The 16,134-nt window shown below is 34.9% G+C and overlaps 1 protein-coding gene across 8 annotated transcripts in view; it reads left to right on the top strand.

The window, feature by feature from the left end:
* The window catches only part of PEAK1 (pseudopodium enriched atypical kinase 1), a 328,704-nt gene that overhangs the window by 151,748 nt on the left and 160,822 nt on the right, over positions 1-16,134 (top strand). For all 8 annotated transcript variants that reach the window (XR_013450387.1, XM_078079051.1, XM_078079050.1 and 5 more), the window contains one exon: positions 4,653-4,817. The gene's annotated coding sequence lies outside the window, so the exon portion shown is untranslated. The remainder of the gene's footprint in view (positions 1-4,652; positions 4,818-16,134) is intronic.

Raw genomic sequence — 16,134 nt, 5'->3', positions numbered from 1 at the left:
TTCCCAGCTGTTTAAAAATGCAAAAGTTATTCTTACCTTGTGGGCCATACATAAACAAACGGCTGATCAGATTTGGCCCCTGGGTCATAGTGTGACAGTCCCTTCTCTAAATTACTAAAAAGCTCCCAGGTAAGCTGTAGGATCTTAGCTGATTATTGTGTTTTAATTCCAAGTGATATTTTTATTTGAACTATTGTCTACTATTAAATTAGATAGCAAAGTAAACAAGATCACACAATATGGAGCCAATACAGCTTTGACAGATTTTGATTGATTGCTTGGTTGATTGACTTTAAAGATGGGGATGGTGTGAGGGAGAGGGAGAGAGAAAATCTCCAGTGGACTACCCTTTCCGCCTCAATCCCATGACCCTGCGATCATGACCTGAGCTAAAATCAAAAGTCGAACGCCTAACCCACTGAGCCAACCAGGTGCCTTGCTTTAACAGATTTTTAACGTCAAAGGTTATATCAGGGGTTCCTCAGGCAATTCACATAGTTAGTAAAAAAAAAAGAAAAAGTTAAGAATTTAAAATTATTATTTTATTGTTGTCATTAAATAGGAATTAACAAATAGTTTTAAAATCAGAACAATTTCCACATTTTTAAAAAATTGAAGTTTAACTGGCATACAACTTTATATTAGGTGAAACTGTATATTAGTTTCAGGTATACAACATGGTGATTCAATATTTGTATATATTGCAAAATGATCATCACAATAAATCTAGTTAACATCCATCACCATACATAGTTACAGAATTTTTTTTCTTATGATGGGAACTTTTAAGATTTATTCTGTTAACTTTCAGATATGCAATACAGTATTATTAACTATGGTCACCATGCTGTACATTACATCCCTATGACTTATTTATTTTATAACTGTAAGTTTGTACTTTCTGATCATGTTTTTTGATGGGTGTGGTATTTCTCACAAATTCTTGTTTGTTTGGATAATTTAGAAACTTTTTTCCATGAACATTAGAAGCTCATTCCTATCTCATGACATGTATGTTCTAAGTCTGGAACATTCTTCTAAATTATTGCATGTCTGGCTCATTTCATTCAGTTTTAACTTGAACATCATCCCCTCAGAGGCCTTCCTATCTAAAAGTATCTAGACGCATAATAGTTACACTTCTAAAAACCAAAGATCGAGAGAAAAATCTTGAAAACAGCCAGAAAACAAAAGAAACATTATACGCAGGGTAACCAGGGTAACAATAATATTAATAACTACCGACTTATTGGAATAATGGAAGCCAAAAAACTATAAAATAATTCCTTCAAAGAACTATGAAGAAAAAAAAATACCTTTTAACTCAGAATTTTATATTGAATATAAATGTCATTCAAAATGAAGGTAAGGTAAAATACAGATGATTTCAGGTAAAAAATTAGATAATTCATTGTCAGCAGACCTGCAATGTAAGAAATAATAGAAGAAAGTTTTTAGCTGAAGGGCAGTGACACCAAATGGAAACTTTTCTACAGGAGAAATGAAAACCACTGAGAATGATAATTATAAAAGGTTTATCTTTTTTTTTCTTCTGTTACTTTCTTTAGAAGAAAGCTGACTTTTTTTTTTCTCTTTGAAAGCTGACTTCTTAAAGCAAAAGTTAAAACCTTTTTACTATGGGTTTTATAATAGAAGTAGAGGTATGATATATGATAACATTAACAAAAAGGTTTTGTAGTAAATGGAATGATATCATTGCAAGGTTCATATGCTTTGCATGATGTTCAATATTAACTTTAAGTAAACCGTGGTTATTTGAGGATGCATATTATAATTCTTAGATGTCACCCCCCAATACAAAGAAATATCCAGCAATTAAAGTAAAACATTAAAAATATTTGATTAACTGAAATTAAGGCAGGAAAATGTAGAATAGGAACAAAACAAAACAAAAAAGCAGAAAACAATAGAAATAGAAAACGAACAGCAAAATGGTAGTTTTGAACCCAGTTATTTCGGCAGTCATATTACATATTGATGAACTAAACCCTCCAATTAAGAGTCAGAGATTTCGGACTGGATAAAAATACAAGACTCAACTCTATCCTGTCTACAGAGTGCACATATAAAGTGTTAAGATTTTTTTTTTTTAAAGATTTTATTTATTTATTTGAGAGAGAGAGAATGAGAGAGAGAGAGCACATGAGATTGGGGAGGGTCAGAGGGAGAAGCAGACTCCCTGCTGAGCAGGGAGCCGGATATGGGACTCGATCCAGGGACTCCAGGATCATGACCTGAGCCGAAGGCAGTCGCTTAACCAACTGAGCCACCCACGTGCCCTAAAGTGTTAAGATTTAATTAAACACTGTTTATGTCTCTTTATCTCTTACATTGTTGGGTAAGCTTTCAATGGCTATATTATGATGGAATACCTACAAGTCTGAGAATAAATTATCCAGAAAAATAATTTGGGGGGCTGTGAGTACAGGAATGTAGGATGGATTATAGGAAGATAATAGAACCCTACATTGGGAGGAGAGTAAGGAGATCTAGGTTCTCATTTTAGTTTTGCCTCTGGCCAAACACCTACCCTTGGGAAAACACTTTTCTATTACTATGTACTTTGCTAGGTTACCAATATTTGTATACCCATATGCTCAGTTTTTTTTTCATATTCAGATTTCAAAGTAAAATTGGCATAAATTGCATTTTTCTTCTCGAAAGATTCCTCTAATAATGGAAAGAAGACTGAGTAATTTTGCCACTGTATATGTTATCCTGGGCATCATTGTTCCATCTATCTATCTATCATCTATCTATCTGTCTATCTATCTATCTATCTATCTATCTATCTATCTATCTATCCTTGATAATATTCCTCCTACATACCACTTAATGTTATTATGTGCCACGTGAAGTAGAGGTGTAAGCACTGTAAAAGCATTGGGTGTTGTTTTCATCATGGATAACCCAACCATGTTGGAGTTAGATATTGTTTGATGGTACACAAACAAAAACTTCTGTTTTAAAATGCCTTTCTGGTGTCTTAATATTTATTTATTGAAAGGTTCAATTCTGTAATAAGCACAATCAGGAATCAAAATAATTACATTTCTCTTTCTCTTTCTCCCTAACTCTTATAGTTATTTCCTTATATCTGGTGTTACATAGAAAACAAATTAGGGATTGTGCCAGTTTGAACATACATATAATTGGTGCCCCAGAGTCCGAAATAGATAGGAATTTGGTCATTTAATTTTAGGTGATATCTTGTATACCAAATTATAAATACATTTCATACTTGAGCCTAATGTAAAACTGTGAAGTAGCTGGAGAAACTTTTGCATTTGGAGATACCTACTTTCATATTTTACCAAGCGTGTATCAGAATTGGACATTGTACTTATTTAGAATTGGATTTTTATAAAGATGAAGTAAGGTTTAATGTTTCTCATTCGATTAATGCTGTTACATTTGGCTCTTACATAGCCAAAAACAAAAGTGTTCAAAGACAATCAAATGAAGTCTTAGAAAGTTTCAAGTGCATCACTGCTAGTTTGATTCTTTTTTTAATTTTATTATGTTATGTTAATCACCAAACATTACATCATTAGTTTTTGATGTAGTGTTCCATGATTCATTGTTTGCAATATAACACCCAGTACTCCATTCAGTACGTGCCCTCTTTAATACCCATCACCAGGTTAACCCATCCCCCCACCCCCTTCCCCTCTAGAACCCTCAGTTTGTTTCTCAGAGTCCATAGTCTCTCATGGTTCGTCTCCCCCTCTGATTTCCCCCCCTTCGTTTTTCCCTTCCTGCTATCTTCTTTTTTTTTTTTTTAACATATAATGTATTATTTGTTTCAGAGGTACAGGTCTGTGATTCAACAGTCTTACACAATTCACAGCGCTCACCATAGCACATACCCTCCCCAGTGTCTATCACCCAGCCACCCCATCCCTCCCTCCCCCACTCCAGCAACCCTCAGTTTGTTTCCTGAGATTAAGAATTCCTCATATCAGTGAGGTCATATGATACATGTCTTTCTCTGATTGACTTATTTCGCTCAGCATAATACCCTCCAGTTCCATCCATGTCTTTGCAAATGGGAAGATTTCATTCCTTTTGATGGCTGCATAATACTCCATTGTATATATATACCACATCTTCTTTATCCATTCATCTGTCGATACCCCTTCAGATCCCTACATTTGTATCTTTGGGGTAAATACCCAGTAGTGCAATTGCTGGGTCGTATGGTAGCTCTATTTTCAACTTTTGTTTTACAGAGTGGCTGCACCAGCTTGCATTCCCACCAACAGTGTAGGAGGGTTCCCCTTTCTCCGCATCCCCGCCAACATCTGTCGTTTCCTGACTTGTTAATTTTAGCCATTGTGACTGGTGTGAGGTGGTATCTCATTGAGGTTTTGATTTGCTAGTTTTGATTCTTATACATTAGTTATATCTTATACTTGGTTCTTAGGTGTGATAATGATAGTTGCTGAGTGTGTAGGATTCTATCCATGTGTCCACCTAAGTAAGGAAGTTACTTCTTAAATGAATAAGACTAATTATAACTATTGAGTGAGAGTGAAATTAAGAGTATCCTAAAGGAAAGAAAAATGTCCAGTATATCTAAAACTAGTTTACTCTCCAATTTAGCTCTTTTTATTTTTTTTCTCTTGCAGTAAACATTGCAGTCTTCAGAAAATAAGTTAAGGAATGCAAGGCAAGGAAGAAAGTAAATTCATCCTGGAAGGACCCAAAGCACTTTGAAATTTTAAACGAATGTAATGATAGCTGCTAAAACCACCTTTGTCACCATAACGGATGAAGTACTTCAAATTTAAACGGTAACCAGAATTCTCATACTGTGTTACACTTCCAGCAAGAACTTTATATGACTTGAAAGGATTTCTTTTTAAGTTTAAATATTTACCCTACAAATACCAAAGTATAGATAAAGCTGATAATTTTATTACTTATTTAGCATAGTCAGGTCTTTGTTTTGGCCCTTAATGTTTGACCCTGATATTGCTCAAAAAAATTGTTGTTTTTTTTCCCAGATTATGAACTTCTTAACTTAGATAAGCTTATTTGAGTAGAAATAGAGCCTAGTACTAATATATTATAGGTCCATTCTTCACCAAATACCTTTCCTTTCACAGAAATAATGCATGAAGTGATAGCATATGTAGAGGTTTTTTAGTCTTGTTTTCTCAACTTTATTTCATGGTGTTTTTTAGTTTCCTTACTTGACATCTGATCTCTTGATCTTTTTGCCTTCCTATTTGACATCTTTTTATTTAAACACTGTGTTCTCCTTTGCCCCTCCTCACGAATTTAGAGTTATAAGAAACAAGAATCCAGAGTAGAAAAGAAGAGGAAAAACTGGAAAAGATTACAAAATTATTTCTTCTTGTGAAATTACAAGGACTGTTGCATTTCAAGTAGAGTGGAAAGCAATTGTAGAAAGACTTAAGATTGCTTGTCAGTCTTCTTAAATCTCCTTGATCTTAGGCCATAATTGTTTCAGTGCGTGTTTTGTAAAGATTCAAATGTTTGTGAATTTTTTAAGGCATCTTAGTGAACAATTCATTGCTAGTGTACTAATTTGATTTTTACAGATAATCGTTTGTTTGAGTCACTGTATCTTGGTAGTGAATGGGTACAATTGACTAAAAACTAGGTTCCTGTGGTGAAGTGCAGATGTGAAAATCAATCAAATACAATATCAATTGCTAGTCCTAATAATTCTAAGGAATACAGTACCTATTTCAAGGGAATTATTCAAACTGACAAGTGTAACCCACGATAAAGAGTACCTAAAGAATGAATGTTCTCATTATTCTTTCCTGTGCTAACGTTAACCTTGATTAAAAAAAAAAAAACCTGAATGTCGATTTTTTAAAAACTTCTCCAATTGTTGCTTTAAACCTCTCCTTAGGGCATAGTTAGATCTTTTCCATATTCTTGCCACTACCACCCATGTAGCAGCATTTAGCCCTTTCTAAATGTCCAGGAAATTCTTTCTACTTCTCAACTATTAAAAAATAAAGTTGAAAAAAGTAACTTTTGAAACACAACAGAAATTAAAGTGCCAAATGTTCACTTACACAGGTAAGGTAATATGTAGAAAGTCATCACATTTCTCTTTATTGGCGATGATCTATGTTTTCTTTACCCGTTTAATTATGTCTAATTGTATAATCTCATATAATCATAGTTTCATTAATGAGATTATTAATACATTAAACCACAAAAACAAATATATTGTCAAAATTTTTACTGTGGTACTTTTACCACTCCTTATCAAACTCTTAATTCCATTAAATCCCTCTCTCAGTATTTTTGGTAACCATGGATAGGATCATTGAAATCTATAGATAGTCGATATTTCCAAGTATTAATTTCTACTTTTTTCACTGCCACATTTTTTTTCGGGGTTATAATGTTATCAAGGAACAGACTAGGATAGAACTTGACCTCTCTACCAAATAAAAGAACTGCACTGATTCTCCCATCTAACCAGTTCAAAAGTCATGTAACTCACATTCATGAGGTATATAGAATTAAAGAAGACCATCTGCATTTAGATGTTTAACTTTTCTGGCCTCATTCAAGGTAAGTGCCTCCAAAATCCTAAGCCTATGATGTTTGAAGAAAATGGAATTAGATTTCTAGTTTTGCGATTAACAGGATTTCAAACTTGCATAATCGGGAGTTCACATTTTTAATTGTACAAACTGTCATGGACACTTTGAAGAGGCTAATATTTAAACATTCCAGAGATGTAATTTTAAAGTGGAGTCAAACACCCAGCTTTATCTAAATTCATTTCATTATCTTAAAATTATGATTCTTGGGGTGAGGGGGTATGTTCTTGCAGAGAGCAAGACCACTCTAAACAATATATCCATCTAGAACCTTAAATTTATAAAGCTTGGTAGGCCTTTAGAACATCCTCTACAGCACCTTCATTTTGCAAAACTGTCCTTATGAAGGGAAGCCTATGTACAATTTGAACAGAAAAGAGGAATTAAAAATATTAGTGATTAATATGTATTGAGTGATTACCATATGCCAAGCATTGGGATCAGGGTTTAATATGCATTATCTCAAGTTTCACAACTGTTTTTGACCGTGGGTCTTACTATTGAATATCTCCATTGTACATATGAGGAGACACGTTCTCAGAGAAGTTAATTGCCCTACATCAAGTTTGCTAGTAAGCTGTAGAGCCAGTTCTGTTTGACTCCATGGCCTGAGCTCTTAACCAGAAATGCGTTCTGGTTTACAAATACTCAGGACAGTGTGTTGCGGTTGCTTCTTTTTGTAGTGAAAGATAGCAAGTTCTTATTATTAACAGCATGCTCATCTGAGCTTTGTGAAGTTATGCTCCCTTGAGGCGGGTATTATGTTTCTTTTGCAGCATCAATTTCATTTTGTCAGTAATTTATCATTATTTTGATTGTTTTTAAAATGTTAGTTATTATATAAAAGATGATCTACTCCTTAGTAAAGGCTAAGTTACTTGAAGATGATCTCAGTAGATCCACATTTTATTTGAGGTAGAGACTTAGAAGACAGAGAAAGGTAGGAGACAGGGGTGGGGAAAAATGCAGACGGAACTGACCTCTGCTCAGTTGTCTTCCCTTGAAGTCTTATTTGCCTTTCTCAGGACGCCTGGGTGGCTCAGTTGTTAAGCATCTGCCTTCGGCTCAGGTCATGATCCCAGGGTTCTGGGATCGAGCCCCACATGGGGCTCCCTGCTCAGTGGGGAGCCTGCTTCTCCCTCTCCTACTCCCTCTGCTTGTGTTCCCTCTCTTGCTGTGTTTCTCTCTGTCAAATAAATAAATAAAATCTTAAAAAAAAAAAAAAGATTATTTGCCTTTCTCTTTATCACCAGAAATTTTTTGTTGTTTTTCAGTCTCAGAAACTGATACTATCCCTAAAGACTAAAATAGTAATGAATCCAGAGACCAATTTATCTTAATGGCATAAATTTTTTGTTAAATTTACATATAGTCCCTTCAAATAGATACTTTGTATTCTAAGTGTAGAAAACTATTAACCTTTCATCAGGGTTTAAGACAATTAAGCCTATCACCAAGACTCAGCATATTAAAGATACCAGTTTTCCCCAAATGAATGTATAGGTTTAACTCAATTCTTCAAATCCCAGCAAGATTTTTCACATATTGTTTCCTATTTTCCACCAAGTTCTTTCTCCCCTCTGCATTATCACTGTCCCTCCTCCACCATAGGAATTGTAGTCAGTCCCCATTTGAGAACAGGGGTGGAATGAACTGTTTCAGCCAATTGCATGATACCCAAAAAAATATGATCAAATATTTTATAGCAGTTTTTCAGTCCAAGGTTTAGTGGCTCTTAATTTTCTGAGATTTTGCTTAAATAAGAAGAGTGTTTCATGTCCCCCTGAAAAAAACTGCGTAATAGGAGGAAAAGCAAAAATAAAACAAGAAAAGCTATTTCATCCTTGCTTTCTAAACTGAGGCTATAAAATTCAAAATGATCCTGTGGATTCTTTTGGAGAGAATGTTGAGAGATCTTCTGGATTATCCCTAGCTTCTTGTGGAACTATCAATATACCTGACAATGGAGTGAACTTCATGCCATTTTGTATTACTGACTCATTCATTCATTCATCACATATTTACTTGGGAAAAATAATATTTGCAGTAGGTAAAAATTTTTAAACTTATTTTGTGCTTAACGTAGTGTCAAGTGGTTTGTATATATTACATCTATCTTGGCTATAAGCATGTCGCTGTGGAAGGCACAGGGGATAGATAAAGAAGGGTATACAGTACAGGGCCTGTCCTCAGTGGCTCACTAGCAGGGCAGGCAAACACGTAAATAGATGTACCAGTTGTCAAGTGTTTAATGGAAATATGAGCAGAGAATTGTGACAGTGCTTTTCGCTACCTGGGAAGAGTGTGAGGGAAGACTTCCCAAAGCACAAAGGTACGCTTTGTGAGTGTTACTGGATAAATAGGAGTTTACTGCCAGGGAACAAGCTAGAGAAAAAGAATTCTAGGCAAAGGGAATAACATGCGCAGAGATATACTTACCTTTCTAAGGGGAAAAAAGTCATAGACTTTTAAAATTGAAGAGGTTGTCTGAGATATTTTATTTTGACACCTTTACATAAAAGAAAATGGAAGCCCTTGGAAACAAATGTACTTGCCCAATATTACTCAGAAATTAGAGTATCACTTCAAGTATTCTTTCAAACCATACACTAAAATACATAAAATGTATTTTGGTCAGATACTACTCCCAAGAAAGAAGGTTCCTCCTCATGTTTTCTTTGTTTATAAATCTGCTTTACTTCCAAGCTAAAACATAACCAGGTGTTATTTTTATTTCTCTTAACAATTTTTTTATTATGAAAATTTCCAAGAATTAAGAAAAATTCAGAATAACTTAACAACCACCTATTCTCTCACCACCAAGAATGAAATGAATGTTAACTTTTTGTCATTCTTGCTAAAAGAAATTAAACAATTTAGGAACAGTTGAAATCCTCTTTATATCACTCTTCAATCTCATTCCTATCCTTCCTTTCCAGAGAAAATGCTCTATGAGGTTGGTGAAATATATACTTATAATGTGTGTACTCAGAAACAATATGCAGTATAAATAGTAACATTTTGCATTTGTACATTTGCACCTTTCATTGATGCAATTTTGTGTCTTTCGTTGATGTGTGATATTTATTTAGTTGTATTTTTTCATAGGAGTTCAAAATAAAATAGAACATAGTAGAGTAGATATATAGTCAGTTGTGGAGATTTCCTGTTGTGTTGTGGCTTTCTTCTCTTCTTGCTACCCAGAGTGCTGCTGTCATCTTAGTAAATCTGCATTGTGTTTTGGAAGAATATAATTCCATCATTCTGTAGGTTTTCAAATATATTTTTAAAGACTCGTTGGGAAAACAATTATTTTTGTGGGCTTACATCTGCTCTAACGTTAGATTTTTTGAAAACTCTTTACTACTGAGATTAGAAGTATTCTCTAGTATAGTCAAATGAGCAAGAAGTGACTGTGTCATGTGGTAGCAGTTCTCCCTCTACACATGTATTACAGTTATGAAAATACTGTAACAAAATGACCCAGGGAGAGGATGTTTATCTGGACTTTGAGAAGAGCTTAGAAGTCCTTTCACCAAAGGCCTGGCCCTGGGTGAGGGATGATAGAGGGAGAGAGAGGAATCTGCAGCAATTGTGAAGGGCATTACTGTGCGTGTTAAGAACATATTTTTACCCTTGGATTCATTGTGTCAGCTGTAATGAGCAGTAAATGTTGTAAGTTAATGACAATCAGCTGGAATACCACTAAACATATGAGGCTTTTGAAGAACATAATAAATGCAGAGAACCCCCTTGTTTCTGTTACTAGAAGGAAAATTTACCTACCATGCTCTTATAACAGTGAAAAACTGGAAATCAGCAAAAAATGCTTATAACAGGTAAGCCAGTTATTCCCAATCCTACTGGTACTTCAAGTCTGAAGTAATTGACTCCATGTAGTAGCAACAGAATAGTGGAAGAAAAAAATAGCATTATCATTCTGGCTTGTATGTTTTGAAGATTAACAATTCTAGCACATAGTCACAGGAAAGCTTATCTAAAATTGCCAAATTGTAAAAATGAAAGGAAACTATTGATCCCTAAGAAACTCATTCTTCTTGGAATCAGGCCCAGCTTTTGTTTCCTTCTGCTGGTTTGGCATATAGAAAGGAAGGAAAGCATAAAACATTCTGGTGCTATAGCACTCTCTGATGATATATAAAGGGCCATGTATAACTGGCAGATAAGTTTCACATGAAGAATGTTTAAAAGGAAACAAGATGCAGATGCTTTGTTTAGCTGCAAAATGGAGAAATGTAGTCAGTATCTTTATTTCCAAATAGATTTCTTAACTAGTATTTCTATCCATTGCCCATCCACCAAGAATGGAAAATCACTAGGACCCTCGTACAGCCTCCCCAAATCACCAGGCAGGTGTCCAAATTAAAAAAAAAAAAAGTGTGCCAACCACAATGAGATAGGATGCCACATCCACAAGAACGGCTATAACTAAAAAAAAAAAAGAAAAAAGAAATGGCAGTGTTGGTGAGGATGTGGAGAAATTGGAACCTCATACATTGCTGGTAGGATTATGAAATGTTTCAGCTGCTGTGAAAGTTAGGTGGTCCCTCAGAAAGTTAAACATGGAATTATCATATGACCCAGGAATCTCACTCCTAGATGTATACTCAGAAGAATTAAAAACAGGGTCTCAAATGTGTGTATACAAAATGTCCATAGCAGTACTATTTACAATAGCCAAAAGGTGGAAACAAGCTAAATATCCATCAAGAGATAAAATATGAGCAAAACTTTGGGCCTATATATTCAAAAACTTGAAAAATTTGGAAGACCCAAAATACCAAAGCTCTCAAGAAAAAGCAGATAACCTGAATAGCCCTATATAATTAAAGAATTGAATTTGGAATTTAAGACTTTCCTCCACTAAAGAGAATTCTAGGCCCAGATACCTTTACTGGCAAATCTTACCAAACATTGAAGGAAGAAATAATGTCAATTCTGTACAAACTCAGCCAGGAAATGAAAGAAGAAAGAACACTTCCCAACTAATTTTATAAAATCAGTATTATCATGACATCAAAACAAGCTAAAGATAAATACAAAATTGAAAACTATAGACACAGACTCAAAAATCTTAAAATATTATCAAATAAAAAATAGCAAAATGTAGAAATAATACATTATGATCTTTAAGTAAGCTTTATCCCTGGAATAGAAGGTTGTTTCAATCTTCAAAAATAAATCTGTGCAATTCACATAGCAACAAAAAAGAAAAACAATATGATGATCTCAATAGTTAGATACTGCATCAATTCATGATGAAGAACTCTCAACAAAGTAGGGATAGAAAGAATTTCCTCAACCTGGTAAAGGGCAAATATAAATATCCTATAGCTAATATCATACTTAATGATGGAAAATGTAATGCTTTCCTCTTAATATAGGAATAAGGCAAGGATGTCAACATTGTACTAGAGGTCATAGCCAGTTCTAAAAGGGAAGAAAAAGAAAATGAAAGGAATACTGATTGAATAGGAAGAAATAAAGCTCTCTATATTTTCAAATAAAATAATTTTCTATGTAGAAAATCCCAAAGAATCTACCCCCAAAAATCTTATTACTACTACTAAGTAAATTTAGCAAAGTCACAGGATACAAAAGTCATTATATAAAATAAATCATATTTCTACATATTAGTAATTAACAATTAGAAGTTGAAATTTTGGAAAACACCATTTATAATGGTACTATAAAATAAGAAATAGGTATAAATTGAATAAATATTCAGCATCTGTCTGCTGAAAACCTACAAAGCCCTGATGAAAGAGATCAAAGAAGATTTTACTAAATGGAGAGGGATACTGTGCTCAACTATTGGAAGAGTCAATGTTGTTGACATGTTGGTTCCCCCAAATTGTTCTATAAATTGAATGAAAACCGTATCAAAATCCCAGCAGGAACTGTTTTGTAGCAGTCGACAAGCTGATTCTAAAATTTATTTGGACAAAGGAATAAGAAAAGCCTAAACAATTTTGAATAGGAACAGAATTGGAGGGCTACTTGATATCAAGATTTAGTGTAAAACTAAGGTAATCAAACAGTATATTATATGATTATTAAAAGCATAGACACATAGATCCATGGAAAAGAATAAGCAGTCCAGAAATAGATCTATACATATGTGGTGGATTTTTTGACAAGAATATGGAAATAATCTGATGAAGAAAGATTAATCTCTTCAATAAATAATATTGAGCATTTTTAAAAATTTTATTTATTTGAGAGAGAAGAGAGCACAAGCAGGGGTAGCGGCAGAGGGAGAGGGAGAAGCAGACTCCCCGCTGAGCATTGAACCCAACACGGGACTCAATCCCTGGACCCCAGGGTCATGACCTGAGCCTAAGGCAGACACTTAACCGACTGAGCCATCCAGGCACCCCTAGTATTGAGCATTTAAGAACAAAACCAAAAAGAAACAAAAGGGCATTGGCTCTTGCCTTGACGAGGGCCTCAGAGGTGAATGAAAGAGAGGATGGTAAGAAGTAGAAGTAGAGAAAGTAATAAGACTGCCACAAGAATAGAAACATCAAAATGGTAGAAGGAATTATTGCAAACTTGTTTCATCATTTGAGAAGCATTATGCATTATAGGAAATGTGTATATACATTATAAATAAATAAAGATTCATTTAATCCACTAGCATACTATTGACAGAGTGTTATGTTAGAATAAAGGGGCATTATATAGGTCCCTTGAGGGAATCCTATATAAACAATAACAGAACATTGGTAAGTGCTGTCACACTGGTTGGTGCCAAGGAAGCCCAGAGAAGGGGAGTGAGCTCTGAGTCCACTGAAGAATGTTAATTGATTCACTTGTCCCTTTGAGGACTTTGAGAAATTATTGTTAATTTGATAGCTAAAATCCAATATGGGATGTCTTCCATCTGCTGCCATTTGAATCTGTGATAATTACCTCAGGCTCAAAGAAAAGAAAAAGTGAAGGAACCTGATGTGGTTTCCTTTTATCTTTCCTTTTAGCTGTCATTTGATCTGCTTTAAAGTGGGTAGTCTTTCTCTTGCCTCAGGTTGCTGGCCATTCTGTACAGTCTCTATCATACAAGGAAAGCAGCAAAGGAATTTTTTTCTGTGTAATTTTATTTTATTTTTTTTTAATTTTTTAAATTTTATTATGTTATATTAGTCACCATACAGTACATCATTAGTTTTTGATGTGGTGATCCACGATCCATTGTTTTTCATATAACACCCAGTGCTCCATGCAGTACGTGCCCTCCTTAATACCCATCACCGGGCTAACCAATCCCCCCTCCCCTCTCCCCTCTAGAACCCTGTTTGTTTCTCAGAGTCCATAGTCTGTCATGGAATTTTTTCAAAGACTGCCAAAACTGTAGGAATGAAAGATCACTCTTCCATAAGAGTCTCCTCAACTCCACACACATGGAGAAGAGAAGTTGGAATTGCATGTGATCACTTTGGCCCACCTTCTGTGGGTTTCTAATGTACGTTCTCCTCTCTTTTGAAGGATTATTTATTGCAACTTGTACTCACACTTTCCCTAAAACAAGTACTCCTTTTATTCTCCCCCAGTCTTCTATCACTTAGCAAGAGCGTTGGTGGAAATTACTTTTCCATAAAAAGAACTGTGCCACCTACTCTTCAAATGCCACTGATTAAGAAAATCATTGATTTTTTTCCCCCCTGGGGAATAAATTAGGCTTTCCCTTGAGAGTAGAAAAAAATAAATAATGGGATGTAAAGAATGAAGATGGCTGTGTGTTATAAGGAAAATGTTTATGCAGTTGCCATGGAAATAGCATGTAGGCATTCAAACCAGGAGCTTATGATATCTCTGTATTTGCGAAATATAAATCAGATATGACTAGCATTCGTTCTCATTCTTGGCTCAGATTTAGTCCAACATGTGTGGTTATATAGAATATGCTCCTATTATAGCATATTTGCTTAATATTTGCAGGAAACTGCAATACCAGGTGCTGCCATCTTTTAGGATCATATATTTGAGGCATAGAGGTGGTGATTCCCAGCAAATGCTTCCTAAACTGCTATTTGTTACAGCACTATCAGAGTGCCCACAGCTGGACTTGCCTATGACATTCGTAATTAGCAGAGCTGATTAATTCTTTCTTAGTGAAACATGCACAATGTTGGACCTAATTTGTACTGGCTAATTATTTCTGAGTGATGTCAGATTCTGAAAATGCATAGTTTGAGACTTTATTCTTAATGTATTTCACACTGGAATAAAATGCAACAGGCACTGTTTCTGAATTACTGTTACACTTTTCTGTCCAAAGACATCAGTTAGCCTTTAATTTCTTTTTTTTTTTAAGATTTTATTTATTTATTTGACAGAGAGAGCGAGATAGTGAAAGCAGGAACACAAGCAGGGGGAGTGGGAGAGGGAGAAGCAGGCTTCCCACCAAGCAGGGAGCCCGATTCGGGGCTCGATCCCAGGACCCTGGGATCATGACCTGAGCCGAAGGCAGACGCTTAACGACTGAGCCACCCAGGCGCCCCAATGTATTTTTTTTTTAAAGATTTTATTTATTTATTTGAGAGAGAGAGAGAGCACGAGCAGGAGGGGCAGAGGGACAAGCAGACTCCCTAATGAGCAGAGAGCACGACACAGGGCTCCATCCCAGGACCCTGGGATCATGACCTGAGCCGAAGGCAGACGCTTAACGACTGAGCTACCCAGGCGCCCCGAGGCTTACTTTCTTCTTAAAGCAGTAATTGCTTATATGGTCCAACACATATAACGGTAATTTAATGAGACCAAATAGTAACACAGATGGAACAGTGGGAAAGTACTAATCAGAGAGTTTTTCAGAGGAGATGAGTTTTGAGTCAGAATTTGAAGATAAAAGCCCTTTCCTGAGGTGATTTTGACATTATATTTCAAAAGTTTTAAAAATAAAAGTACTTGTACTTTTTAAAGAGATAAAGATGTTTGCAAGGATTACATTAGGAGGGTGTCTTCACTACAGCATGTTTATATTAGATGAAATGTGGAAACAAATATCAAAATATAAAGGAATGAATAATTTTAGGATAAATCTAGAAAAGGAAAACGTGCTGCCATTTAAAATAATGTTATAGAAGAATACGTATTGATAGGGAAAAATATTCATGATATGTTGTTCAATGGGAAAAACAGGATTTTATTTGGAATTCTATCAAATCTGTAGATCATTTTGGAGAAAATTGGCATGTTTACTCTGTTGGGCCTTACAGTTAATGAACATAGTATATCTCTCCATTTATTTAGGCCTTTATTTCTTTAATTTGCATTTTATAGTTCTTAGCATACAGTTGCTGTACCTGTTTTCTTAGACTTGTACATGAGGATTTCATTTTTCTTTTTTGCAGGGGGAGCTATTCTAAAAGGTATTTCTAAATTTTGATTTCCATTTGTATATTGCTTATGTATAGAAATGCAGTTAATTCTTGTATGTTGACCTTGTATCACGCAATCTTACCATACTCATTTATTAATTCTAAGAGATTTC

Source organism: Halichoerus grypus, chromosome 8 (genome assembly GCF_964656455.1).
Source record: "Halichoerus grypus chromosome 8, mHalGry1.hap1.1, whole genome shotgun sequence".
NCBI lineage: Eukaryota > Metazoa > Chordata > Mammalia > Carnivora > Phocidae > Halichoerus > Halichoerus grypus.
The sequence above is the reverse complement of the archived record's forward strand: the minus strand, read 5'-3'. Positions and strand labels throughout refer to the sequence as shown.